Source organism: Lagenorhynchus albirostris, chromosome 14, assembly GCF_949774975.1.
Source record: "Lagenorhynchus albirostris chromosome 14, mLagAlb1.1, whole genome shotgun sequence".
In the NCBI taxonomy this organism is placed as follows: Eukaryota; Metazoa; Chordata; class Mammalia; order Artiodactyla; family Delphinidae; genus Lagenorhynchus; species Lagenorhynchus albirostris.
The window spans coordinates 47,000,916-47,017,836 of NC_083108.1; positions in this window are offsets into that span (position 1 = coordinate 47,000,916).

Genomic DNA, 16,921 nt, shown 5'->3' on the forward strand with positions numbered 1-16,921 from the left:
TGGGGTCAGGCATGCCATGAGGCCCTGGATTGTTGGTGCTGGCTGAGGCCCTAGGCGCAGAAAAAGCAAATCTATCCTTATAATAGGCACCTTTTCCTATGAAAGTGAGCTGCTGGTCCTCTCATGATGGAAGGGGACTGATGTATTCAACTTGTCACCAAGGGGTCAATGGGTCTGGCAGGGAATGGTATCGGCTGGGAACTCAGCATTTTTCAGTAGGGCTGGCAGGTTGGAAATTCGGAGGTGGCGGTAGCTGGATTAGCCTTGGTAAGTGGGAGTTCATGATGTTGAGTTCATGCTTACCTTCTATCTCTGCTGCCATGGCTACTTTATATGCTCCTTCTGCCTGGACTACGGTGGCCACTAACAAAAGCTCACCAGCATTGCCTGTCCAAGGCCATTTTGTCTATTTTGTCTGTGTAGTTGTTTAGTGCCTTTTCTCTAGGGGATGGTTTCTGCTGAGCATTAACATGTGATATAGAGATCTTCTCATTTCATGTCCACTTCTGTAGGTCTGTATATATGGCTCTGGGTCCCTTTGGAGAAGGACTGGGCAGATCATTGCAGTGTAAACTTGCAGTTTTTGCAGTGTTTTCCCCTGGAGATCTAGCCACATCTTCAGTTGTGGTTTCCAGGGCTGAATACTGGCTCTGGTCCGAAAACAATTGGGTATCATGACTTTTTTATTGGGGCAACCACTCTCAGACTCCTGTTCATCCATTCTTGCTTCATTTGTGTGTGTGTGTGTGTGTGTGTGTGTGTGTGTGTGTGTGTGTGTACATATACATCCCTTGTCAATCACCCATCTATTTTGCCTCCAGTGAAGCTTTTTCTACTAACCATCTCCATAACTCTCTCTGGGTCAGTGCGCTTGGCTACCACCCTGACCTGTGTACCACCTCTCATCAAGGATGGGTTCTCATTACCAGCCAGTAGATGATTTTCCAGCCTCAAAACCCCTTCTTAACACCTTCTTTCTCAGACTAATGCTAGTACCAGCTGTCCCAGGTTGCATTCTTCACAAGGCAGATGCTGAGGCAGAGTGAGAATTGCAGAAGGTTATTAGGGAATAACATCTGTGATAGGAAAATGGGAGGAAGCAGTATTGGACAGATGGCTGCATCAGTCCAAGGTACAGACTGGATGGTCTTTGCAAGCTCAACAGGGAGCTCCAGAGCAGAGATCACTTGGTACAGGAGTCCCATGTTGGGCAGAAACAGCCAGGTCCTTGTACCAGTGCTCAGTCATTGGCTCGTGTCCTGGCAAATGTTTAACAAGGGCTCTCCAGTGATGGGAAAGCCTGGTTTGTAGTGTTTGCCCATTTCTGTGGTGTAAATACTTGCACCATGGCTGATTTCAAGCTGCCTACATGACCTCACTGAACACAGAGATTGAAAGAGATGTGCACATCATTTCTCCTGCCAGTATGAGCTGGTATGAGCCAGCACACCACTGGCTAGAGGCCACCCTGAGAAGACTGTGATCCACACTTCAAACTTCAGGCTTGCTCTGAAGGAGCCTATATATAGCTGGAGGCTCTCAGCCAACCACACTCCTTGAAGCCAGGAAATGAGTCCTTCCTTGAAGGGGTATCTGAGCAACTCTTCTCTTTGCTACACCAGAGATGGCATGGGCTGTAACATACATGAACTGAACAATGGGGGAAATAGAATTACCTCTCAAAATGGAAGAAATGGGTTTCCTTTTTGTATAAGCATGGTGAAGGGAGAAATGGAGGAGGAAAATAAAATGTAGCTTGGAATGAATGAGTCTGTTTTTCTCTTTCAGTGTTATGAATTAATTTGTCATAATAAAGAGGAATGGAGAATTCTTATTTCAATCGATGATACTCTCCTTTCCATCCTTCTATGTGAGGTAGTGACTTCTGATTTTACACCCTTGGCAAAAGATTGTTTTTATTCATTCTTTGAATTTGAGAGCTAGGAGAAAGGAAGAGGGCCATCAGGGCAGAAAATAGCATTTCTTACTAGAAACTTCATATCATGCTTTGCTTACTTTCTATACCAAAACTATAGATGTACATATTATAAACTCCATCTTATAGTTAAGGAAAGTGAGGCTCAAGAAAGTTAAGTTTTTCATCCTATAAAATTTAGTTCTGTTTCGTCCTTCAGGAAATTAAATCTGAAATCTCCTATCCCTCTATGATCACATAACACCCTACTTATTTCTAGGTTAGCATTTGACATATTTTATTAAAATTATTTGTGTGCTTTTCCATCCCAAATAGAGGGGAGCTCCTGTGGCAGTGACTGTCTCCCCATTGCCTAATGTATCTGGCACATAGCAGTTGCTCAAAAATTGCTTTTCCTTAAACAATAAGTCACAAGCTAAAAGGTGACTAAACTAAAATTGAACCCAGAATTGTATGCTGCAAAGCCACTGCTCCTCTTTCTGCTAGAATGTTTCCTTGCGGAGTATATGTATGCATGCGTGTGTACATCTGATTGTGTATACACACACACATACACATAGATGTACTATAGATATATATGGAAACAGAAATGACAGGTTCCAGATTTTGTGACAAAAGAGGGGCAAGTGACTTCAGCATTTGGTGATTTTGGCTTACTTTCCCATTCCCAAACATGAGCTTTGCCAGTCAATGCCATGGACATTTGAGTCTGTATGTGGAGAACAGCAGCCTTCCCTGGCTCAGCTTTCAGTGAAATGAGCTGAGCGCTGAGGAGGGACCAGCACATGGGTGGGCAAGCTGACTACTCATTTCTGAAGTCTGCCTCCTGGTTGTCACTCTTGCACCTTTGAGCTGCCCGTAAACTCCCAGGCAGGCTAAGCTCAGGTAGCTTAATTACAGAAGCTGTTATTTACTAGGGTCCCAGCTGAATCCATCAAACTAACTTCCCTTTAACCTGAGCCAGATTTGATTATGAAGCCTATTTATTGAGTGTTTCCCCCTTTGGCTGTGCGTGTTTTGATTTAGGCATATATACTTACCTATTTGAAAAGTAGCTATGTTCTGACACATTTTTTAAAGTAATATTGCGTGTAACATAATTTTGGGAAAAAATATGCACTCAACACAGACAAACAAACAGCAAGGAAAAGGTCTTTGAATCTAGAATAATGGATACCTGCAAGGCAGCAACTTGCTTGAGAGATTTTGCTCAAGTAACTTATAACTATCAGAAGAAACCCCCAGGGATTCATGGCTGTTTTTGCAGGAGCTGTTTGCAGTGGAATAAACAGACAAGTGCTCTATATATCATTTTAAGTAAGACAAATAAAGCTCTGTTTCCACCTTACAACGATGACATTGTCAGTTATATAAGAATAATTCTGTGTGACTTTCTATGAATTCTTTCCCTGTGCAGAAAAACAATGGCCTAATTTTCCACTCCCTGTATTATAAATAAATGGCCTTCTTCAGCAATCTCAGGTCCACCCAAACTGTCCATCCTGAGGGAAGAGCATCTTTCCTACTATAATGTGCTCATCTGTGGAAAGTAAAAGCCATTGTCCACCTCAGGGCAGCTGGGGTTCTACCATCTCGCCACCTGCTAACCTCTCTCCTCAACATTACAGCACACTGTCCCAGTCCCCAGGCAACCAATCATCTGTCACTGTCAATTAGTTTGTATTTTCTAGAATTTTACATAAGCGGAATAATATAATAGGTACTCTTTTGTGGTCTATCTTCCTTCACTTAGCAGTTATTTTGAGATCTGTCCATGTTGTAATGTATTCATTCCTTTTTTTTGCTGAGTAATATTCCACTGTATTTATATATCACAGTGTGTTTATCCATTCACATGTCGATGGGTATTTGAATTGTTTCCAGGTTTTAGCTGTTACAAATAAAGCTGCTAGGAACATTTGTATACATGTCTTTGCATGGACATATGCTTTCATTTCTCTTGGGTAAATGCCTCATACTGGAATGACTGGATCAGATGGTTTATGTACATTTAACTTTTTAAGAAACTGCCAAAATAATTTCTAAAATGTTTGTACTGTCTTACACTCCCACAAGTAGTGTGTCAAAGTTCTAGTTCCTCTGCATCCTCACCAAAAATTGGAATGGTCAGCCTTTTTAATCTTAGTCATTTTGATAGGTATGTAATGATATTTCATTGTGGTTTTAATTTGCAGTTTGCTGATTACTAATGATATAGAGCATCTTTTCGTGTGATTAGTTGACATCCATATACGTCCTTTGGTAAAATATCTGTTCTAAGCTTTTCCCCATATTTTTATTGGACTATTCTTTTCCTTATTATTGAGTTTCAAAAGTTATTTATATATTCTGGATACTAGTTCTTTATCAGATGTGCATTTTGCAAACATTTTCTTCCAGTCTGTGGTTTATCTTTTTATCCTCTTAACAATATCTTTCAAAGAACATGAATTTTTAATTTTGATGAAGCACAGTTTATCAATTTTTTTAACTTTTATTAATCACACTTTATGTGTTATGTCTAAAAAAACTTGACCTAACCCAAGGTCACAAAGATTTTCTCCTAAGTTTTCTTCTAGAAGTTTTATAGTTTTAGATTTTACTGTTAGGTCAGTGATCCATTTTGAAATAGTTTTTTTTTTTTTTGGGGGGGGGTGTTATTTATTTATTTATTTATTTATTTAGGCTGTGCTAGGTCTTAGTTGCGGCACGTGGGATCTTTGTTGCGGCATGCGGACTCTTAGTTGCAGCATGCATGAGGAGTCTAGTTCCCCAACCAGGGATCAAACCCGGGTCCCCTGCATTGGAAGCGTGGAGTCTTACCCACTGGACAACCAGAGAAGTCCCCTTGAATTAGCTTTGCATGTAATGCAAGATGTGGATCTTTTTTCTTTTGCATATGTATATCCAATCATTCCAAACCAGTTGTTGAAAACACTATCCTTTATCCATTGAATTTTGTGTGTGTGTATTTTTGTTGGAAATCAGTCGTCCATATAGGTATGGGTCTATTTCTGAACTCTTTATTCCATCCCTCTGATCTATCGTTTTTGTTTGTTTGTTTGTTTGTTTTTGCGGTACGCGGGCCTCTCGCTGTTGTGGCCTCTCCCCGTTGCGGAGCACAGGCTCCAGACGCGCAGGCTCAGCGGCCATGGCTCACGGGCCCAGCTGCTCCGCGGCATGTGGGGTCTTCCCGGACCGGGGAACGAACCCGTGTCCCCTGAACCGGCAGGCGGACTCTCAACCATTGTGCCACCAGGGAAGCCCCTGATCTGTCTATCTTTATACCAAAATCAAACTGTCTTGATTACTGAAGCTCTACAGTAGATCTTGAAAGTAGGTTGTGTTAATCCTCCAACTTGATTCATCTGCAAAATTGTTGCAGCTATTCTAGGGCCTTTGCATTTTCATATGAATTTAAAAATCAGTTTGCAATTTCTGCAGTAAATGAGTTTAGGATTTTGATTGGGATTGTACTGAACATATAGATTAATTTGGGGTAAATTAACATCTTAACAATACTGAGCCTTCCAATCCAGGCACAATTATCTCTCCATTTATCTAGGCCCTCTTTGAATTTTCTCAGCACTCTCATAGTTTTCAGTGCACAGGTCTTTTAACAGACCAATCCTTAAGTATTTTGTAATTTTTGATACTATTGTAAAATGAAAACATCAGTTTCCAATAGTTTGTTTCTAGTATTTAGAAATACAACTGGTTTTTGTATATTCATAGCTTATCCTTTCACCTTATTAAGTTCACTTACTGGTTCTAGTAGCTTTTTACTTATTTATTTATTATTTTTGTTAAATCCTATTGAATTTTCTATATAACCAGTCATGTCTTCTGATAATAAAGACAGTTTGATTGTTCCTTTCTAATCTGTATGCCTTTTATTTCTTTTCATTCACTGTTTGAACTATCTAGAGCCTCCAGTAGAATGTTGAATAGAAGAGGTCAGAGCAGACATCAGGATCATGTTTGTGATTTTAGGAAGAAAGCATTTAGTCTTCAACTATTAAGCATGATGTAGATGTAGGCTGAGAAATTCACTTCTATTCGTGCTTTGCTGAGTGTTTTTTTTTTAATCAGTAATACATAAACTATATTTTTTCTTTTTTAATAACTTTACTTATATTGATTGATTTTCAAGTGTTAAACCAACCCTGCATTCCTTGGATAAACCCTTTTGGTAATATGTACTATCATTTTTGACATGATATATTAATATGATATCATATTGTTGGCTTGAATATGTTAAAATTTTGTTCAGAATTTTTGGCAGATATATTCACGAGGGATAGCCGTGTGTAGTTTCTTAGAATGCTTTTGTCTGGTTTTGTTATCAGAATAAAGCTAGTCTCATCAAGTGAATTGGGAAATACTCTTCTTTTAATTTTCTGGAAGAAAAAATTGGCATTATTTCTACCTTAATTATTTGGTAGAAATCACCAGTAAATTCACCTGGGTCTAGAATTTTCTTTGTGGAAAATTTTGAAATACAATTTCTTTAATAGATATTGGGCCGTTCAGATTATTTATTTCTTCTTGAGTGACATTTGGTAGTTTGTGTCTTTCACGGAATTGGGCCACTTATTTTAAGCTGTCAAATTTATTAGCATGAAGTTGTAGATAACATTTCCTTAATATATGTACAATCTATAGTGGTGTCACCTCTCTCAATCTTCATAATGGTAATTTGTGTCTTCTCTCTATTTTAATACTAAATCTGGCTAGAGGTGTATCAATTTTATTGATCTTCCTAAAAACAAGCTTTTGATTTCATTGATTTTCCCTATTTTTTTTTCTATTTTCTAATTCATTTCTTTCCACTCAGCTTTGTATTATTTTCTTCCTTTTCCTTACTTTGGGTCTTACTTGGTCACCTTTTCTATATCTTAAGGTAGAAGCTGTGGTCAAATATTTTTGTATCACTTTCTCTTTTTCAAAAGCTTTATTTACACTTATATTAGGCTGCCAGAAATTGTCCAAAAAGTCACTGATATTTGCCTCACTTTTTAAAATTCTCTTTTCTCTGCATTTTATTTTTTAATGTTCTTAAAGTTAACTAATCTTTTCCTCCTTATTGTATAATCAGATGTTAATCCTATACAATGTATTTTTGTTCTTACACATTGTAGTTTTCAACTCCAGAAGTTTGATTTTGTTATTTTTTATATTCTCACTGTCTCTACTTAAGTTTTTGAATATATGGAACACAGTTATAACAACTGCTTTAATTGTTCTTGTCTGCTAATTCCAACATCTCTGTCAGTTCTGAGTCAATCTGAATTGGTTGATTTATCCACTCATATGGTTTATATTTTCCAATTTCTTTGCATGTCTGGTAATTTTCTATTCGATGCCAGACATTGTGTATCTTACCTTTTTTTAAACAAGAGATATTTCTTAATTCTTACAAATATTTTTGTTCTGGGATGCAGTTAGGCGCTTAGAAATGTGATAATTCTCTCAGATCTTGGTTTTAAGATTCGGTAGCTAAGGCAAGGGTGTGCATAGCCTATGGCTAATTATTCCTTACTAGGGAGGCAAGACCTTTCTGAGTAGGCTACCCAATGCCTTATGAATCTTGAGATTTTCCAGCTTGGCTAGTAGAATCAGGCACTATTTCCAGTCCTATTTGAGCTCTGGGCACTGTTACCTCCAATCCCTCCAAGTTCTTTCCCTTGCTACCAGTAGTTTCTTCTGTATTGATCAATACTCAGCTTAATACTCAAGGGAGACCCTCTGTAGATCTTTAGACCCCTTTCTCTGTTCAGTTCACTTTGTTTACCATCTCTTAAGGGTACTGATTTTTGTTGTCTGATGTACAGTGTCTTGCAAACTGACGTTTTATACATTTTGCCCTTGTTTTGGTTGTTTCTGGGTAGGATAACTCTGGTCCCTGTTACTCATCTTGGTCAGGAATATGTCTTATGTTTCTTTTTCCTTTTGCTATTTTTTTCCTTTCCAAATGGGCTATCTGAATAGAAAAACCTTAGCACTGTAATAATCCCGTGGTCCTGCCCAATATTCTGTCTGTGGGTTCAACAGGGTCATTTCATTTTATACATGATTTACAATTTTGTTGCAGTGTTTTTAGAAGCAGCACATAGCCTTAACTCAATGCGAATGGTTCTATCCTAAACATGGCACATGTATATACTGGCATTTACATATAGAATATGTATATTTTATAAGTAGTAAATACAGTAGTATTTGCCATAGGAAATCTAGGATAGATTTAAAATCATCTTTCCTGATAATTTTTTGCACTTCAGAAACCGTTGTATTAAAACACTGTTTCTAAACTTAAAATTGGCACATTTATAGCAAACTCCTTCTGGAGAAAATTTACTTTACTCATCCTTTATCATACAACTGGGTCCAGATTTCTTACTAGGACAATTTTTAATGTGGAAAGTTAGAAACATCTTCCATCAGTGTAACTTAGGTGTTCCAAATCTTGAGATTTCAGATTTCAAGAAAGTAGATGCTGAAGTAATTTACAGTTATACAGCGATGCCCTGAGCATAGTGAAAGCCTCCTGTATATTTGAGTTTTAATGTGTCTTTTCCTGAACAATTACATCTTAAGAAATTAGAATTCCTAATTTTTACAGCTAACCATTAAGAAGGAGATTTGTCTACTAATGAATTCTACCTGCATGGAAAAGGAATATATGTCTCTGTCCATTCAAATAACAGTTCAAATATGACATTTGGGAAATCTACCTCAAATTTGGTTTGAAACCTGTACATAATTTTATACTTATTATTTCTATGTTATATTTTCTAATAGGTTTTTAGTTCTGAGATCTAAATTTTGAGGTTTCTCAGCAGCCTGTGAAACTGTCTGCTGTACTTTTCCTTGCCTATTGTACAGACAACAGTAAGGGCATTATAAGACATACTTAATCTAGCCTATATCCAAGAAATATGAAAAATACAAAAAAAGCTATAGAAAAATGGAGACAACTACTATAACTTTGTAGGTCCGAATTCAAACACTGCTAAGAACATATTTTAAAGTCAGTAATAAAAATATATGTAGCATGTTCTTTTTTTTTTAAACATCTTTATTGGAGTATAATTGCTTTACGGTGTTGTGTTATAGTTTCTGCTGTATAACAAAATGAATCAGCTATATGCATACGTATATACCCATATCCCCTCCCTTTTGTGTCTCCCTCCCACCCTCCTTATCCCACCCCTCTAGGTGGTCACAAAGCACTGAGCTGATCTCCCTGTGCTATGCGGCTGCTTCCCACTAGCTAGCTATTTTACATTTGGTAGTGTATATATGTCAATGTTACTCTCTCACTCTTTGTCCCAGCTTACCCTCCCCCCACCATGTCCTCAACTCCATTCTCTACGTCTGCATCTTTATTCCTGTCTTGCCCCTAGGTTCATCAGAGCCATTTTTTTTTATATTCCACATATATGTGTTAGCATATGGTATTTGTCTTTCTCTTTCTGACTTACTTCACTCTGTATGACAGACTCTAGGTCCATCCACCTCTCTACAAATAACTCAATTTCGTTTCCTTTTATGGCCGAGTAATATTCCATTGTATATATGTGCCACATCTTCTTTATCTGTTCATCTGTTGATGGACACTTAGGTTGTAGCATATTCTTTAAACTGCCAGTCTCTGACATTAGTGACCATTTAGGGAAGAAAGTTGTACTTTAGTGCTCATGATTGGTACTGAAATATAAGATGTAGGCATCTGACTGTTATGATCTAGGATTTAAAATTCAAGCCACACCTGGGAGGAGAAGGGTAGGAGGCAGAGAGATTAATTAGAAAACAGATTTGCCTCAAGTGGTGCTGCTGCAGCATCCTGGGGGACCATACAGGCTCTCCTCAGTCATCACCCATCTCTCACCTGTTGAGTAGTCCTGCAGAGATGGGAAACACTAACCTGCAAAACAAGTGACAACAATGGAGGCTGTGAAAACCCATTGCAGAGCAAATGGCCCATCTAGACAGACCTGGAATAAGAGACATGTAGAGTTCATGTGTGGACTGGAATTGACATATTGGAAATTGTTTATAACCAACCATTCATAAATCTCATGACTGCAACTAACCCCTACTTTTTTCTCATTGTCAATTTTGTACTGAAAGAAGAAAAACAAAGAGAGGAAAGGAAAAAAAGAGGGAGGAAGGAAGGAAGGAAGGAAGGGAGGAAGAGTCAGCCTGCTGTTATATCCAGAGAGACAAAGAGAAATGAGGGAGCATTAACTAAATTCATGGAGAACCCTTGCCTGGGGCTGATGGCCACCCATGGATTAGAAATTCTTTTTACCCATTTTTGTTGCTTTCCTCACATAAAAATAGCAAACAGTATGTAACACACTATACTATGTATACAATTATTAAAATAAATTTGATAAGGTATTTAAAATATTTATGAGTATAAAGACTGCACTTGAATCCATTGGCTCAATATTGCTTACTCACCCTACCTGTTTTGAAAATTGTAGGATTTAAAATCAGGAAAAAAATTCAAAACTTAGATAAATTTCTAAAACATAATTATTTCTTAACGCAAGTGAATTTGTTTTGTGGATATCCTAGTGGGTCAGAAATGGAAAAATAAAACTTTATTCTAGAGTGATTTGTTTCTATCACCCAAGAAGCTTCTTAATCACATTCTGTCACCATTGGTTGTGATATTAAATTAGGATCAATAAATCCATAAAGTAATTTTGTCTCAAGTAATCACAAAATGTAAACATAGCTCTCCACTCGTGCCTGGTATGACATTTTATAACAACTTATCAATGTCCCTATCTGTAGGGGGCTAAGGGGGGTGGTCCTTTGCATTGTTGCATGATTAGGCATCCCTATCCTTTACCCACTAGATGCTAGCTGCCCTCCAGCAGTCATGACGATCAAAACATCTCCAGACATTGACAAAGTCCCCCAGTTGAGAACCATTGGTATAATGGAACAAACAGGCTTGTGGTGTTAGAGAGACCTGAGCATGAATAACAACTCTCCCACCTACTAGTTGTGAAAACTTGAGCACATTATGGATACTAAAGAGTTTGGTTTCTGTGAGGATTAAGTGAGATTAGGTATAACAAGTGCATAGCAAGCTCAGGATGTGGCTCATAATAGACGCTTAACCCCGCTCAGCCCCACCCATTCTTCAAACATTCATCCAAGATAATAATGGTGGATTTAGATTTTAAACACCTGGAAGAGAGGAGGAATCTAGTACAGCACCCAGGTACTTAGTAAACAGTTTTCAGTGGTGATTTGTGTATGCTGTAAAGATAATACTAACACCATCTTGATTCTCCATGCTTCATGAAGATACATCTATTTTTAAAATCAATTTAAGAAAACTTTTCATGCTACTCTCTTACTTTCTCTTGCAAAGTTGAAAGGAAACATTGATATTCAGTGTTCAGAAAAATGTAGTGGAGCCTGCTGATAACAGTGCTCTGTATGAAACAAAATCAAAAGAAAATTATATAACAAGAGAATGTTCATGGCACCGTTTTAAACATTAATTCCTTTTGAAAGTAGAGTAGAACATGTAATTTATACTGTATTCAACCTGTTCAAAGGGATGCTTTCCAGATACTGTGATTTTCCTTTATATTCTTTGCTATCTGTTTTGACTTTATAACCATTAGGAGTAGCTATCAGTAAGAAGGAAGATGTCTCAGGTATTAAAGTGATTGGTAGAAAGTACAATGACTCCTTCTTCCTGAGCATATTTTTACTACAGGTTGATACCAGTTCAAATGTGATGCCAATTCTCACAGCTTTAGTTATCACGGAGGATTTTGCAGCCATTTCGGAATATGAGTAAAAACATTTTTAGTCAGAAATTTCACTCTTAACTGAAGAGCATAATGTGGCAAGATTCACTTTGGGGAATTTTAGTAGGTGGCAAAAAATGTAATCTATTTAGGTATTAAGTTGAACATAGGCCTGAATAATGTGGTTAAGAATAATTGGGATCCAATTATTCAAAGCTTCAAAGAGGACTTTTGACAAGTGGAATTCCCTAAATTTACATTTGTGGGGTAAAGCTGGAGTGCTGAAATGATTTCAGCACCACAGTTTAATTTCCTGCCTCCCTTGGTCCCTTTGGGAGATACTTTTCAGTAAATTGGAGAAATTTATTTCTACATTTATATGGAAAGAAATGAAAGGCAAAGCGGAGTTCTTCTGAAGGAAGGGCTAGGTTAAAGCCAGAAGGGGTGTGTGTGTGTGAGAGAGAGATCGACAGAGACAGAGACACAGAGACAAGGTAAACCCTGGCGACAATTTTCTCTAGATATTACTTTTAAAACTCTAACACAATTTCTCCATTTAGCAGACACTCCAGACCATAACAATGGCTAGTTTGTATTTTTCAGCCACTTTCACTATCTGTACAACTGACTATGGTTAAATCAGTTATCCATCAGGTTGTTGGTTGTTGAGCTGGTCAAAATAATTTAATTGATTTGAATTATCCCGAGAAACATGAATAAAGGTAATTTAGCACATGTGAGAAGGAGGAGGAGAACTACATTTTATTTATACTAGTTGTTTCCCCAGTACTATTTTAAAGACTTTAGACATGGTATCTATTAAAGGCTCCACTTTATACATTTTTTATGTTTTCTAAGCTTCTGCTTTTTAAATTTACTTTATTTTATTTTTTATTTTTAATTTATTTTTTGGCTGCGTTAGGCCTTCATTGCTGCACGCGGGCTTCCTCTAGTTGCGGCGAGCAGGGGCTACTCTTCGTTGTGGTGGGTGGGCTCCTCTCACTGCGGTGGCTTCTCTTGTTGTGGAACACGGGCTCTAGGTGCTTGGGCTTCAGTAGCTGTGGCGCGCAGGCTCAGTAGCTGTGGTGCATGGGCTTAGTTGCTCAGTGGCATGTGGGATCTTCCCAGACCAGGGCTCGAACCCATGTCCCCTGCATTGGCAGGCAGATTCTTAACCACTGCACTACCAGGGAAGTCCCATCTACTTTATATATTTTTTAAATGAGTATTGGAAAGATTAAACTTTTTTATTAGGGTCACACAGCTGCTATATACATTTGGGTCAGGAATGTGAAAACGGTTCTGTCCGATCCCTAGGATTTTAACACAGACCATAATAAGTATGCATCAAATTGTGTTGCTATAAAGAACATAGTTGGGTAGACTGCTGTAGCTAAATCTAAGCCAAGTTAGAACATGTTAGGGGAAGTAAGGTTAAAAATAGAGTAATTATGAGCACAGATATAATAGCATTTTGTCATTGTTGTTTAAAATAGTGTCTACCATTTAATAAATATGTTATTGAATTCTCACAACAACTCTTTGGGGTAGGAATTTAGACCACTTTACAGATGAGGAAACTGAAAGTCACAGAGACTAAATGTTGACCCCAAATCACACAACCAGTAGGTTACAGAGTCAAAATTCCAACCCTGGCAACCTGGCTTCAAAGCCCAGCTCCTTATCAGCTTGCCCTGACCTTCCCCAGCTCACAAAACCTCTTATTTCCAGGAAGCTCTCACTCCCTGATGCGTTCCAAGTGGAGTGGAGATTGTGGCAAACCTACCTGTGTATCTCTCCTCCCCTCTCCCCATTCCTCTTTTTAGTCCAAGCACCCATGAGAAGAAAAGTATAGAAGTGGCCATGAGCCACCCTGTTCACTGGGACAGGTGGGAAGGATACTGGACAATCATGTGAATGTACGTAGATTACAAAAGCCTCAGGATGATTTCAGTTGGGGAGTTCATTTTTCTTTTCTCCGCCTATCCCCATCATAGCCTTCCTGAAATACTCCATCACCCTCAGCCCTGGTACCACGCAGGCCCAGGTCCTTGGGCACCAAGCACTGTGTGCTCTGCACTGAGCTGGTGGCAGTTGTCCTGATAAATCTCACTCTGGAGGTGGCTTTGCTCGTTCATTGAGGATTGTTCCAATGTCTTTGAAGGAACAAGAAAAGCTTGAGTTTCATTACAGAGGATTCAAATTAGGTCTACTCTCTAATTACTGTACTGGGGTTTGTTGTTCTGTTTTTATTTGCTGGTTTTCTTAAAAGGTGATGGTCTGCCAGCCCCATGTTGTGAAAATATCATTGCTCTGTCTGGACAGGCTTTCCTCAGTGTTCAGAGACTGAATAACAGAGCTGGAAGGGACTGGAGACAGCCATGCTGGGCTAAGTCTCTTTCAGTGCTTAGGAAACTCAAAGATGGGTAAGTGAACTGACTGACTAGGCATCTAAGACAGGGACCGTTCTCTCCTTTGCGACATCACCTGGCTGCACAGATTCCATGGATAAGCTGTGCTCCTGCAGCTGCTCCTTCTCTATGGCAGGTTCCTACCATGGTTCCTAAGGCAAGTTAAACAAATAATTTTTAATGTTCATTTTTATTTCAAGACACTTGGAAGCATATAGTATAAATCTCTCTCTCTCTCTGTATATGTATATATAATGTATCCTCTGTTTTAGGATTTAAACATGAATAAAATGAAAATAGTCTAGCCTGAGGAGTGGGGTTTAGTAGAACTGAGCATTTACTGCTGTACTGTCAGAGCTGATAGGGTTTTTCTAGGGTTTTTCTTAGGTAATTACTTATCAATGTCTCTTTCTTTTTTTCTTTTTTAAAGTTGAGATATCATGCATATAACATAAAATTTACCCCTTTAAAGTGTAAAATTCAGTGTTATTTAGTATGTTCACAAAGTTGTGTACTCATCACTACTATCTAATTCCAGAACATTTTCATTACCCCCAAAAGAAACCCCATGCATATTAGCAGTCACTTCTGTTTTGCTCTCCCCTCAGCCCCTGGCAACGAGTAATCTATTTTCCATCCCTGTGGATTTGCCTATGCTGGCATTTCATATCAATGGAATCATACAATATGTGGCCTTTTGTGTCTGGCTTCTTTCACTCAGCATATGTTTTCCAAGGTTCATCACGTTGTAGCATGTATCAGTATTTCATTCCTTTTTATGACTGAAGAATATTCCCTTATATAAATAGACCACATTGTTTATCCATTAGTTAAGTGTGAGGGACATTTGAGTTGTTTCTACTTTTTGACTGTTACAAATAACACTGTATGAGCATTCATGTGCAAGTTTTTATGTAGATGTATGTTTTCATTTCTCTTGAATATATACTTAGGAGTGGAACTCCGACATTGTATGGTAAATGTATATTTAACATAAAAAATTGCCAAACTGTTTTCCAAAGCAGCAACACCATTTTACATTCCAACCAGCAATGTGTGAGAGTTCCAATTTCTCCAGATCCTTGCCAACCCATGATATTGTCTGTGTTTTAGATTACAGCAATCCTAGTAGATGTGATGTGGTATTTCATTGTGGTTTTGATTTGCTTCTCCCTGGTGGCTAATGGTGTCAAGCATCTTTTCACATACTTAATTGGCCATTTTTATTCTTTGGAGAAATGTCTAGTCAAATATATTTTAGTTGTATTGTTTGTCCTTTATTGTTGAATTGTAAGAGTTCTTTATGCATTCTGGGTAGTAGTCTCTTATTAGTTGTATGATTTGCAAATATTTTCCCCATTCTGTGTGTTGTCGTTTCACTTTCTTGATGATATCCTTTGAAACACAAAATTTTAAAATATTGATGAAGTCTCATTTACCTGTTCTTTTTGTGGCTTGTGCTTTTGATGGTGTATCTAAGAAACCGCTGTCTAATCTGAGATCACAAAGAATTATGCCTATATTTTCTTCTAAGAATTTTATAGTTTTAGATATTACACCTAGGTCTATGATCCATTTTGAGTTAATTTTTGTATGTGGTGTGAGGTAGCGTTCCAACTTCAGTCTTTTGTATGAGTATATCTAGTTGTCCCAGCACCATTTGTTGAAAAGACTGTTCTTTCTCCTATTGAATTGGCTTGGTTTCCTTGTCAGTTGACTATGAAAGTAAGAGGTTATTTCTGTACTCTCAGTTCTATTCCATTGATATATATGTCTATCCTGTGACAGTATCACGCTGTCTTTATTGCTGTAGTACTGTATTGTATTGTAGTAATTTTTTAAATAGGGAACTATAAGTTCTCCAGCTTTGTTCTTCTTTTTCAAGATGTTTGGCTTGCATTTCTATCTGAATTTTAGAATCAGCTTGTCATTCTTTTTTAAGGCATCTGGGATCTTAAAAGGGATTGCGTTGAATTTGTAGACTAATTTGGAGAGTATTGGTCATCTTAACAATACTTAATTTTCCAATCTATGAACATGGGATATCTTTCCATTTATTTAGGTCTTCTTTAATTTCTTTCAATGATGTTTTGTAGTTTTCAGTGAACAAATTTTGCCCTTTTCTTGTCAAATTCATTCCTAAGTATTTTATCTTTTTGGATGTATTGTATATGAAATTGTTTTTTAAATTTCATTTTCAGATAGTTTGTTTGGATGTCTCATTCCAATGAAACAGACTTTCTGCTTCATTACACCCGACTGTTAGTTTCCTGTTGTATCATAGACAAGAATAGTTAGGGAGTAGAAACCTTTCTTTATGCACTCATTTATACCTTTCTCCTCTGTAGGCTTTTTTCCCAAGTACTTAAACTATTAATGAAAGGGACAGATTTAAATTTCATAGTATTTTCCCTTCCACTGCTCATCCTAAGATAGAGGTGCTAATAAACAACAGTGTCTGTTAAGCAACCTAAGTTGCTAACCTAAAAGTCATGTGGTAGAGAAAAAGAATGACACATTTTTTTCCAAAGCATGTTATGGAAATATTCTCATTGTAGTGCAAAGATTATCAACCATCGAGACAAGCTGCTTCCTTCTTAGAATTTGCTTGAAAAGTTCAGAATCCAAGGGAAGAAATCTAATGCTCAAAGTTAGCTACATTATTGCCTCTTTAAGTGTCTCCCAAAAGAACTGTTCAGTAACAGTTTAGCTGTTGTGTCACTCCCTACTAGTCCTGCCATTTTTCTAACTCATTTACACAAGAATATCTGGTCTTCATGGTGTATTAC